General features: G+C 43.9%; 1 long non-coding RNA gene across 2 annotated transcripts in view; it reads left to right on the top strand.

Annotated features, from left to right (window-relative positions):
- The first annotated feature begins 7,966 nt into the window (after positions 1-7,966).
- The window catches only part of LOC142587578 (uncharacterized), a 44,819-nt gene continuing 40,711 nt past the window's right edge, over positions 7,967-12,074 (top strand). The window contains exon 1 of one of the 2 annotated variants that reach the window (XR_012829578.1): positions 7,967-8,142. This is a non-coding gene — a long non-coding RNA (uncharacterized LOC142587578). The remainder of the gene's footprint in view (positions 8,143-12,074) is intronic. The other variant, XR_012829579.1, reaches the window with a different exon arrangement.

Here is a 12,074-nt window from a genome sequence, read left to right as displayed (position 1 = left end):
CGCCGGGGGGCCGTACAGGTCCAAACACCCGGCATTGGCTCAACCCCCAGGATCCCCTTTTCCCCGGATGCGGCTAAGCCGCGCACGGCTACGCGAGGGTGGGTCCAACCCGCGTGTGCTCGGGTACGTGGTGTGGAAACACACCGAACGCCTGCTGACGCAGACGCCCCCTGCGGGGAGGTTTCTGTGTTTATATATATATATATATATATATATATATATATATATATATATATATACAGTCATACTGACACTTGCTGCCGCTGGGTGCGATCTTACCGGCTGCTGATGCCGGCGCCATATTATCGACCTCAACTAGGGAGGATTTCTTGACGTACGAGTTTGGCACAAATTCGCCTATCAATCAAAAGTATACGTGGCGCCACGTGCGCGGCATGTGACCCTTGGGAGCTCACTCACCATGGTTGGTCCACGCGCCACTCATCTTTCGAGAACAGCGATGCGGTGCTCAGCTGAGAAGGATCAACATTTTCGCTCACCGAAATGAAACTTGCAAAACGCACTGTCTTCAGTGATGTCCTGAGCACCACTATCGGTGAAGCGCCTGCTGCGAACAGCCACACCGCCGCGCTTCGTTGCCATTTTCCTAATAAACAGAGAATGTTCACAACATTGTCATAAATGACTTTATCTAGAATAGCACCTCTGCAGCACCTCTGGCGACTATTCGCAATCTGAGCTCGCTCCTTGCCTGGAACCCTCCAAAATGCATCCGCCTGTAAGCTTTCGCCTCAGTGTCACCATTCGCGGGAAAGAGTGCAAAACTTATTAATTCACTCGATATCCCTGTCTCATCAGACATCTATAGCATTGAAAACCGAAAACAGATACTTTAATACAGAAAATGTTTGTTATTTTATCTGCTGCATTTGAATGTATTCGATTAATGGACAGTGTAGGTGCATGAATGAGCTGCATGTGCCCTGTTCACATTCGATGGTAGATAGAACGATAATTCTCGAAACGGGAGGCACGCCATTGACGTGCCCGAGAATTCTGGGACAAGCGGCTCACGCCAAGTGTGCAGAGAGACGACCGAGCAGTCACGGTGTTGTTAAATAGGGATGATACGTTTATTAAAATACGCAGAGCGGGCGCGTTTGTGTCGCACAAACTTCTGTGCTTGAAACGCAGAAGCAGTGTGCGCAGAATGCGCTCATTTTGTCATACGTGGCTTTTTTGACATAAGTTTTTGTCTGCTGCTCTTGCGCCTTCCATGCTACCTCTGTTTATTGACTGCCGTCGAGGAAGTTCGGGTAAAATTGGTGCGAACGAGATACCCGGCGCATTCTGCATAGCACCCTTAATCCCTTTTTTTGCAGACGTTGTCTCTGATGAACCGTCTTGTCTTCAGATTTAAGTCATTGCAGCTTCCATTCCACCTTTCGAATACCCTTTACTAACACCCATTCACGAGGCAGAGAAGCAATATGCACAGCTCATATCGTTAATTGAATGCTTTCGGGCGAGTTTCGATTACCTACAACGTCCTTGACACCGCATTCCAACTCTAATTCACCCCATTGACACTGGTTTCCGAGCTGCTTACATGAGCACTTTCACTCCTTGTCGCGTCCCGTCGTGACAACGCAACCGAAGGACGCAAAAAGCTCTTGGTTATTCACCGCCGTCTAAGCTTATACCTATGTGCTTCCTTACACGCCGACTCATAGTGAGGATATGCCGAAGTATCGCAGGTTCTTTTTTGTCTGCTCGAGTGGCCGCAAGGCATAACGTCAGTATGAAACTAAGTATTAGCACGCGGGCCTGCTTTTTTTTTACAGAAGACGTAAACCCGTCTTCGGTGCCCGTTGCAGTGGCACACGATGTACCGCTTTGTTTGCCACTACATCTGTCCTTGTCTCGCTTCACTGCACCAAAAGAAGCCTCCTTGGCGTTCAAGCGATCCCCTATAACCACTGCCGTGTCTTGCACGCCACTTAAACCACGTCGTCATCAACTTGCACGGACCTTGTCCCATCCCTACAGCTGGCAACCTCTGAAGAATCGTTGCTATCGATCACGCCACGCAGTACGCAGAGAATTCGCCATTGTTACCTGCATTGACATGTGACGTTGCCCCTTTCATTTGAGAAAACATTATTTTACGGCATGGCTCACCACATGAGTTGCTTTGCGACTGATGACGTGTGTTTCTGTTGGATGTTGTCGAATCAATTCTAAAGCAATGCCACCATGTTCACGAAACCGAACTTTTTACCATCCTAAAAACAAACGGTGTACACAACAATTTAATCGAACTGTGGGCGACATGATGGCACCATTGAATGACTTCCCACCGCTCAAACCCTTACCGTGTTCCCCTTTTTGTGACGTGCGCCCATATTACAATTACGCGAAGCACCGCTGGATTTTCTGCATGCTTCCCAGGTTTAAGGAGCAATAGGCAGCGCTCACTCCATTGCGGAAAAGTGCGCTTGTTAGGTGCGCCATCTACAATACGTCCCGTCCCCCCCACTTCCCCCTCTAAAATGTTTAGTCGTTTTCCACCATCTGGCTTTCTGAACTCCGCTGGCGTGAATGTTTCGCTTACTGAGCGCTAAGGCTTCTATGAGTGTTACATAGTTGGTCAACGTGTTTTGTGAAATACCTTTCCGTGAAGCGCGAAGCGACGCTTACGTGAACCGGCGTCAAGCTAGCCAACGAGTGCTAAAGCCGAGCAAATATTCTTACCCAGAATACTCAAAGCGTGCGTCGAGACGACGACATTAACAGCCAAAACTTCAGCTCACCTGTAAAGAAAAAAGCTGGTACTTTTCTTGTACGCTTCCTATTTTGCGCCCATATCGTTACTCCTTTCTTGTGAAACTTTAGATCAGTGATTTATTTATCGACATACTTAACTGTTATCTATATATTCTTCTAACGCAGCCGCCTTCTATATTTTTACTACAATGTTGTCGGACGAGCAGCAAGTATCGCGGCATGCGCAACGCCAGAGAAGTGACTAAGTTAAGGCTACCTCAATAATCCGGAGGTCCCCAGCTACGGCATGCCTCATAATAAAATCATGTTTCTGTGGATTGTACTCGACGCTGCATGGTTCTTCGGTTATCGTTTCCAGCCAATAAAGCGAGTCAATTTTGTCATAAATCGGAATCGATTTTGTTTCAACGCAAGTTCAATCAGAACTGCGCAACTTCAGAACTGCGCAATTTAGAGTCCTCTATACACCCGACAAGCAAAGAAATAACGCAAAAACATGTGTTAATTGTCCAGATGTGGGCCGTGGCGGCGGTGGCGGCGGCAGCAGCAGTAGCAGCAGCAATACTATATATATATGCCTCTTATACGAAGTGCTTCATGCGGCAGCAGTTCTTTTGTAGCGCACGCTGAAAACGTAGGGTGGAGACGAAGATTATTTGCCAAAAGGGACACGGATACAAGCTGATTGATGAGTAAAACCTGCACGCTATGTTGGAGCGGGCGCCCTGGACTCATATAGAAGTCGTCTTCGCTGGCTTTCCCACCTCCGCTGCCTCCGCCGCCTCCGCCGCTGGCTGACTCCGCGAGCCGCGGTGGGAGCTCAGCTGCGAATTTAATTCTGCAGTATGGCCCCGCTACTTATACGATCAAAAAACAAGGCTTCGAACCAAGGATTTCAAGTGTCTGCGATTCAGAGAAACGTCGCTTTTTTTAGAAGTCTAAAACCTTTGCAGTTTCCCTTTAAGCAAAGGAAAAATTATATTCTTATATTCATCCCTAGATTTCTAGCGCTGCGGATGACTGAAGCCCGGTCTACTGTTTCCTGTACAATGATAATATGACCGATACATTGGTGCCTTAGAACAAATTTAGATTCTGCGGAATAAAACAATCACTGACGGCATAATACTCCTTATACGTATTCGTCAATAGAGTGGCGCCATGTTAGGCACGATATACGTAGTGTTTAGCGTTTCTGGAATAAGTATGAGAGTTTTAAATAGTTAGGAAATTTTGTTACCCATATTTTAATGCTTTCCACGAGACACAAGATTTTAGCGGTATCCTTGATAAAATAACCGGCGCATCATTTTTATTGTTGGTGAAAATTAGGGTGATGTTGCCAATTAAGTGCGAAAACAATGGTCATTTGCCGTATACTTAGGCTGTGGCCATAAATTAATTGTGGAAACGCCCCAGAATAGAGATGTAAAGGAGCAAAATAGGCGGTATATTAGGTCTTCTGTACTAAATAATTCATTCAAGTGCTACAGAGTGTTATAGTGTAGTATGTACGACATTTGGTACTATTGAGCCCGCTTTTGTGTGCAGTTTTTCATGGCAAAGAAGTTAGCCACGAACAGAAAACACTGTATTTGATGCACCTGTAAATTTGCGTGTTGTGGTTAAATTACGGTCCTTTGAAAAAACATTTGTGACGGATATCCTCAAGAGCGTTATACGGCCGTTAGCTGCTATGTTCCCCACTACTCTGAGAGAACTGAACGTCACAACGAGTTCTGATTTCATAAAAATGGGCAGGCTCAACGTTAATCAAATCTGCCTAGAAACATATATAACTGTAGCCAACGTATTATTTATTTATTTGTCATTAATTTAATTTATTTTTTAAAGGTACATCACAGGCTCCGGTGGGAGCATTGAGTAGTAAAGGATTATACAACGAGATAAATGTTGAGCATTAACAAGGAAAAAGAACGATAATGACAAGCAAAAAAGGGCCATCATTTTACAACCGTAAAATATTGGTGCAAATGCTCACGGAAAAGTTTGCGGTCAGTGGTTGAAACAATGGCATCAGGAAGGTCGTATCGAAAGATGAATGACTTCTTGCAAAGCCGAAAATTTGACAGCTTTAGTTTTACCAAATATGCGTTTGATGCTGAGGTGACCGTGAAGGCGTTGGGATGTGCGAAATGGTTTGTCATGTGGCGTTACGTTATAAATATATTTGCATATTAAGTATTAAATATCAAAAGAACGACGATTATCTGGCATCTGGAGTGGAATGTCTAGCTTATTGTTGCTACACTGGAATGGTGCTTATATCTATGGGAATTGAACAAAGCGGCTATATTTTGTACAGCTTACAGCACTTAAATACTCTTAATGAGGCGCCCAGATTCGCAAAGCAAATTCAAGTTGTGGGCGGACGAGCGTTAAATCTGACAATTTGCGTGTATGAGGTGAGCAATGACGGAATTTTTGACGTAAGAAACCCAGTGTTAGTGGCGCTTAAGCACATATCTTTGTGATATGGAATTTCCATGAAAGGTTTGATGTAAGATGCAAGCCTAGCTAAGTGTAGATGCAAGCTAAGTGCAAGCCTAGCTACAAGCTTACACTACACCACACGGGAGAGTGAACCGTTCTTTATAGAATACCTAAAATCAGAAGGTGACTGTTTACGAGTAAAAGAAATTGTTTTGCGCATAGTCGAGTTCAATGTCATAAGCCAGTTACCACAACAGGCATAAGCAAGGTCAAGGCCCTTTTGGAGGATGAGGTAATCATCATGAGTTTCAATAGTGCGGCATACGGCGCAGTTGTCAGCAAATAATCACACGTAAGAGGAAATGTTACAACGCAGGTCATTATTGTACGTTAGAAAAAGTTAAGGGCCTAGCACACTACCGTGTAGAACGAGGGATGTGACGTCAGGAAAAGAAGCAAAATTAATGACGACGGTGAAATGCTTACGAAAAGAGAGAAAATTACAAAACCACGCTAGCGCTAGTGAGAAGGCCTAAGATGGATTAGTTATGAGTAGGCAGTGAGCTAGGCGATCAAATGTTTTATAGTTGTCAAAAAAGATGCAATCAATTTGGCGGTTATTATCCATGTTACAGTGCAAGTCAGTAGTGAATTTAAGCAACTGAGCTTCCCCAAGAAAAATATTTTCGGAACACATGCTGATTATTAAATAGTGAAGTTGTTAAACTGGATGTTATTATAAGTATTTAATGTAATGTTAGGCTCAAGCATTTTGCTACATATGCATGTCTGCGAGATAGGGCGGTAGTTCGCCGCCGTATTTCTGTTACCGCTTTGAAACAGTGTAATTGCTTTTACAACTTTGCAGTCAAGGTGAAGATGTCCTGCTGATAAAGATTACACCAAAATTTGACATATTTTGCTAGAGATAGACAGTGCATACTTAGATTTTAGAACAAGTGTTATCGGCACCACCAAAGGAAGATACAATAAGGTTTTTAATGAGCCGTGCGATTATTTCAATTGTGATTTAGTGGGCTCCATGTGTCGAAATTTATGATCAGAAATTGTAGGCACTTTGTAATGGTCTTCAACTGTAAATACAGGCGAAAAAACCCATTGAACTCAGATAAACTCTCGTGATCAGACAGCTAAATTTGTTCATCATTTAGTAGCGGTCTGTAATGCAGAGCGTTACCTAGCGCAATCATTCGCCAAAATTTTCGAAGAGCTTTGTAAAGACTGATTGATTGAATCACCGCATTGATAATTTGGGCAAGTTGCAGCAGCTTATGGGTGACACATTACGCAAAGTTCAAAGCGCGTAGAATAAATATAGCTTTTTGGTGAATTAATTTTGAAGTGTTCCTCAAGGTTAGAAAACTGTATTAGAAACCACGCAGTAGTTGCCATGCTTTTTTGGAAGATATTTAAGAATCATCGAAGAAAACGTTTGGTTGAAATCGCGGGAAATTTGGACTAATTTACAAGCCAGTTTAAATATTGTGTGGGTGGAGTATAAATTTTGCTAAACATTTCTAAAAACAAGTGCTCAAGGCCGTCACATGTGGGTATGTTAAACGGATGAATCAATGGGTGAATCATATACATGCAATGTTTTTGAGACTGCGGTGTAAATCCATGTTAGTAAAATTTAAATGCAAAGGGGCAAGGTGCTGGCTAAGCTTGTTGGTGGGAAGGCGTGATGAAAGTAGGGTACAAAATCCGCGAGAAGAATACGTAGAACTTTGTCATCTTGCGCTTCTATTTTCGCCAGTTCTAGCGCTGTATTCCATCTTGTTTAATGGAACGGTTGCAAAGATGAAATATTGTTTGAACTTTTTCCTTTGACAATACAAATTCATCCAAGTACTTTTTAAGGGAACCAATGGCGATCTTGAGGTACCTTTACTGTGTCATATTACTGGCTCAAGGGTAATATGTGTCGCTGGAGCGTATCCCTGAAGTTGCGGTTAAAAACTACGGTAGAACCCCTGTAACAATGAACGTCGACGATAACCCGATTGATATTGAAATAACATAGCGATATAACGTTTTGCCACCACCGAAACGAGCCTTCTCGCACTTCCCTCTCGACACGCTATGCCATCTAGCCGAGCCACCATGAAGTCCGCGCGTGGCGCATTTGTACATGCGTATGTTGAAAAGATAGTTTGAAATTAGGCTCAAACCCAGTGGCACATACACCGTCAACCAAGTTAGCGGTAAACAGGTTCATTCGAGTGCGACACCTACCTAGTGACCCCCACACTACCCTGTCAGATAAAAGTTGGCATATAAGAGGTTCACAAAACAGCGGCATGTACCTGCTGCCACGTAATCAGCGACCCAAGTTGGTCGGTTGGTTCGTTTTGAAGACGTTTTCGTCTGTGCAGCAGCCCGTTTTACCCTGTGTAACATTAACTACCCAGTGACTCTAGTTGGCAGCAAAGAGGTCAAGCTCACACAAAAGGACATACAGAAAGGAATGTCGCAAATTTGGTGGAGTTCTCAAATAATTCTAGTGGCATACAGAACTGGCGCTAGTATTTGACTCACTTTATGAAGAGGGATAAGGATAACAACTCGCAGAAGTATTAAAGCACATGTACCTACAAATACACACGAAGTATAATTTTGCTACTCTTTTTTTCACTTCGGCTATAAACAATGAAGAAGGACGCAGTTGAATTTCGAAGGAATCGCTCGACAGGGAATAAAAGAAACGTCTACTGCGTAATATTGTTGTGCCCACCATCTGCTGCATACAATGACGTGATGTGGAACCTTTTGCGCTTCTGCGTCTAGTATTTTCTTGCGGGCTGTTTTTGAGAAGAGATGGAAGAAAGGAAGCTGCTTACCATCATTCTACTCAGCGCTCATTTAACCACGTTGGAATGCTGCTTCAAATGTCTATCAAGGACATACAACATGCGAAAGGTAGTATATATTTCCTCATAATAAGTTTCAATGACATTCATTCAAAAAGCGGGTAGCATAACATGTAATGCCCTTACACATTTTGATAATAAATATGTTTAACGCTTGCCTGGTAGAATTGTTTTATGTTGCAAGCGTAGCTCTCGTTGACAAGCAGGAAAATTCGGCAGAGACACTTAAAACTCCTTACGTGTGGCGAATGCGAAAGCATTATATTTGATTTGATGAAATGTTCTTTTAATGCACATTCCTTGTCCGCACAAGCTCTACCCTACGTTTTAACTACGCCTCGGCAAGGCCAAATGAAAATGCACGAAGGGTCTCAACGCGCTCGGTTGCCCGCGACCAGTTCATAACTCGAAAGAGCGCTCAGCGACGTTCAATGGGAAGACAATGCTTTTTATTTTTTGCACTAATTTTATACGCTGACCACGTGGCGCCATGTCCTACCCATTCGCTGCGCCGTCAGGTGCACAACGACACACGCACTATAGGGCACAGATTCATTCAACCAGAACCATGGCCCCGACGTCTGGGAAGCGTATTTCGTCTTGCACCCTGAAGACCAATGTTGGATTCCTACCCAGACCTAGATGTTTACCTAATTTTCTCGTCAAAGGTATTAATTTACTTTGTTTACAGGAACCCCATGAGAAGCTTGACGTCAATTGGAGCGTTCTTTGATGTGATTTACTCTTTGTCGTTGGCAATTTTTGGTGCCATCATTTGGTCACTCCGCAGACTACAGCGCCAGATCATGGCGCAATGGTACATATATTGATTTCCACGTAAAAAAGAATCCCTTTGTCTGTGTGTATTGTATGTGCTCGGCAGGACGATGCAATATTTTCATTTCAGAACACCATCCATCGTAATATTTTCTCGAATATTGGGGCAATCGATTAGATATTATTTCCTAATTGGTAAAGTGACGGTCTAGGTAAATAAGTACTTCGTATTTGTACCATATGTTAGTCTCAAGAACGACCTGCAGGGGTGCTGCAAGCACTGTTCACGTGATGTTAAGCAAATACAGTTCAGGCATTGTCCAAGTACCTTCTCCAGTGTTTCCGTGTGTTTGCTCTCGTTCCCTAAACTAGTACACTGTTCACGGTCCTCTCGAATGAATATTACAGCGTCTTCGTTCGTCAAAGTTTACTCAAACAGGTTGTTTCCTAGACAACAATATATTTCGCACAGCAAACATAAATGTACTTGTGCAGTGCAGGTTTTTCATGCGCAGTTCTGTACTCTGCAGAGGTAATTCATGTAGTATATTATAATAAAATGATAATAGCAGCTTAGATAATGTCGTAATATTACTGTGATATTGTATTGTTTACATTGTAACGAGTAGAGCCATAAATAATAAGAATTAACAATTTCTTATATAACAATTATATGGTTTATACATAACATCTATGGTACTTTTGTGTGCATGCACCTGTCATCACCAATCCTTTCTTAATGGCAAGGATTGCGCATAGTCGGCAAAACTTCCCATCTTCTTAGACAAACACAAACGTCTTCATTATTTTTGCTTGTAGAGCCACGACATTAACTTCCGGCAGCAAAAACACTGACCCTGCGCAAATGTTTAATGGACACTGTTGAAAGGTGTTGTGAGGTATTCCTTGAGGAGTTCAAAGGGGATGCCGTTTGAGAGAGCGTAATACGTGTCTTCTGCAGAAAATGTGGGATGTGATTCAAACATCATTCAATGTAGGTACTGCGCCCGGCATTTGAACCAATCTAGTCACCCCTCGCGTAAGGGAAGCAGGACGAACGTTCAACTATATGATATTTCGACTGCACAATCTTTCGGGTAGGTCCACTCGTTTGGACTGCATATACCTGCGGCAAGGGCAATCATTCTCACACTACATCATTTTAGGGTTCAGGCGAATGTTTAGATTGCGCGACGTTCCGTATCAGTCCACTTTTTTAGACTGTATATGCGCACAAGAACAAAGTTACAATCTTCATCACTTGATCGCTATATTCAAGGGCCATTTGTTCTGGTTAAGGTCTAAATTTTCTGTTTAGCACCAAGCGAGCATACTTAAAGACGACGTAGAACAACTCAGGAAATGCTAGCGACATCATTCTTATAAAGCATGCTTCACAAATGATTGTCTAATATTTTTTAGATGGGTGTTTCAGTGTCGCTCCTTTTTCGCACTTCCATGAGAACAGACGTCGCCATGTAGCGGTGCTGTTGCGAAGACGGCGTGTGGCCTGCGATATCCGCGCTGCACTGGTGCATGCGAACGCTACTTAGCTCCTCATGCGGCAACTGGGCTTTTCTCGCACTTTTGCAAAAGCTTCGCAATGAAGTAGTGCTGCCGAGAGACCCACACGCGTGTTTCTGCGGCAGCTCTTCTCCGAGACGAGAAGCGTAGTGCACCAGGGGGCTCAAACTCTAACAATTGTTCCCTTACTTGCCACACACGCCGTGGCATATTCTCAGTGACCCAAGTTCGTGGGAGCTTCGTTGAAGAGTGGGACTTACTGAGTTCCATTAAAGGTGCAGCTCTCTTAAACGTTTGCATGAGAGATATTCATCCAAAGTGCCACATACGTATCGCATTTGTGGCACAGACTACCAAGGCATCTGTTGCTGTGCTTGCGTAAGCCTTGTGACGAGGATTCTATACAGTACAGCTAAAAACAACTTTGAAGGATCTGTTCGTCATTGTAGATTGCTACATTTTCACTGGCACAAAGATAGTTACCGCAGTTTGAGTCGGGCATACATTTAGGAGCGGCAGACAATTACTGGCACACCCAAAGACCCAAGTTGGAACCAAAAAGGTTAAACGAAGACCAGCAAATACCTGATGGTACATAATCAGTGCCCAAATTGGCAATAAAGACGTTCATTGAAGACAGGCACACACCGAGCGCAAACTTAGTGACGCAAGCAGGCATAAAAGGCGTACATTGAAGAACAATACAAAGCGCCTGACGTCGACGTCAAAGAATTTCATTCCATAGTTGCGTGTTCCCGTTAGTACCAGTATTTCTGATCTGGACTGGCCGCGGCAAGGCTTGGCCTAAATTCCAAGTGATCCTTTTGTCATGTGTCCGAAACGGCATTGGCCGCGTTTTAACTGCACGTAGTGCTTGGTTTCTTGTGTAGGTGTTTTTTTTAGAAAACGGGAATGTCGGTCTCCCGTCCCTGCCGGGGCTCGCCCTTGTCGGCTAGCTGTCTCACTGAGTCGGTGCCCTTGAGTGTTTTCTTTGGAACCGAGTAAATACCCTGCTCATGGCGTTGGTTTCCACAGATAGTGGATCCATTTGGTTTACCTAATCAGAAATTTTCCAGAAGGAGCTGCGCATTATAACCGAACACTTTACTGACACCTCGAAGATGAGTCATTTTCAAGGCATTTTCGAAGACGGGCATTCTGTGGAAGTTATCTAAGGTTCAGTGCCTCAACGATTTGCTTAACTTACATGAGTTTCTCTAGCTTCTCGGTGCGTGCTTTCGTGCATCCATATCTCGCATGTGTGAAGCGCATTATTCGTGGGGAAACCACTAAGATCCCTCCGTAGGCCTTCTTGAAGATGCTTTCTCTGGTTGGTATTGTTTCTGCTTACAGATCCAATAGGTCAGTAGCTGATAACCGCGTTCCAACTTCAAGCGTTATCGTCTCGTTCACCGGTTTAACGCGCCTGTCTCAATAGAAGGCTTGGGGGAATTGACACGTAGACCACCGCAGCACCGAAACCGTTGGAGATTTGGGCACAGTGCTAATACTTACAGATTTTCAGTGAGATGGTGTAATTGTAGAGGCTCTCACTCCACATCAGCCTGAAACGTACAGGCACGTCACGCGTGTGTTAACGCCTGGTACGCTTGCTTGAGCGGGTGGAAGGAACACATGAACGCAAGGTGCAGCACACACAACATTCATTCATTTGGACTT

Source organism: Dermacentor variabilis, chromosome 7 (assembly GCF_050947875.1).
Source record: "Dermacentor variabilis isolate Ectoservices chromosome 7, ASM5094787v1, whole genome shotgun sequence".
Lineage (NCBI taxonomy): Eukaryota > Metazoa > Arthropoda > Arachnida > Ixodida > Ixodidae > Dermacentor > Dermacentor variabilis.
This window is presented reverse-complemented; position numbering and strand designations above follow the sequence as displayed.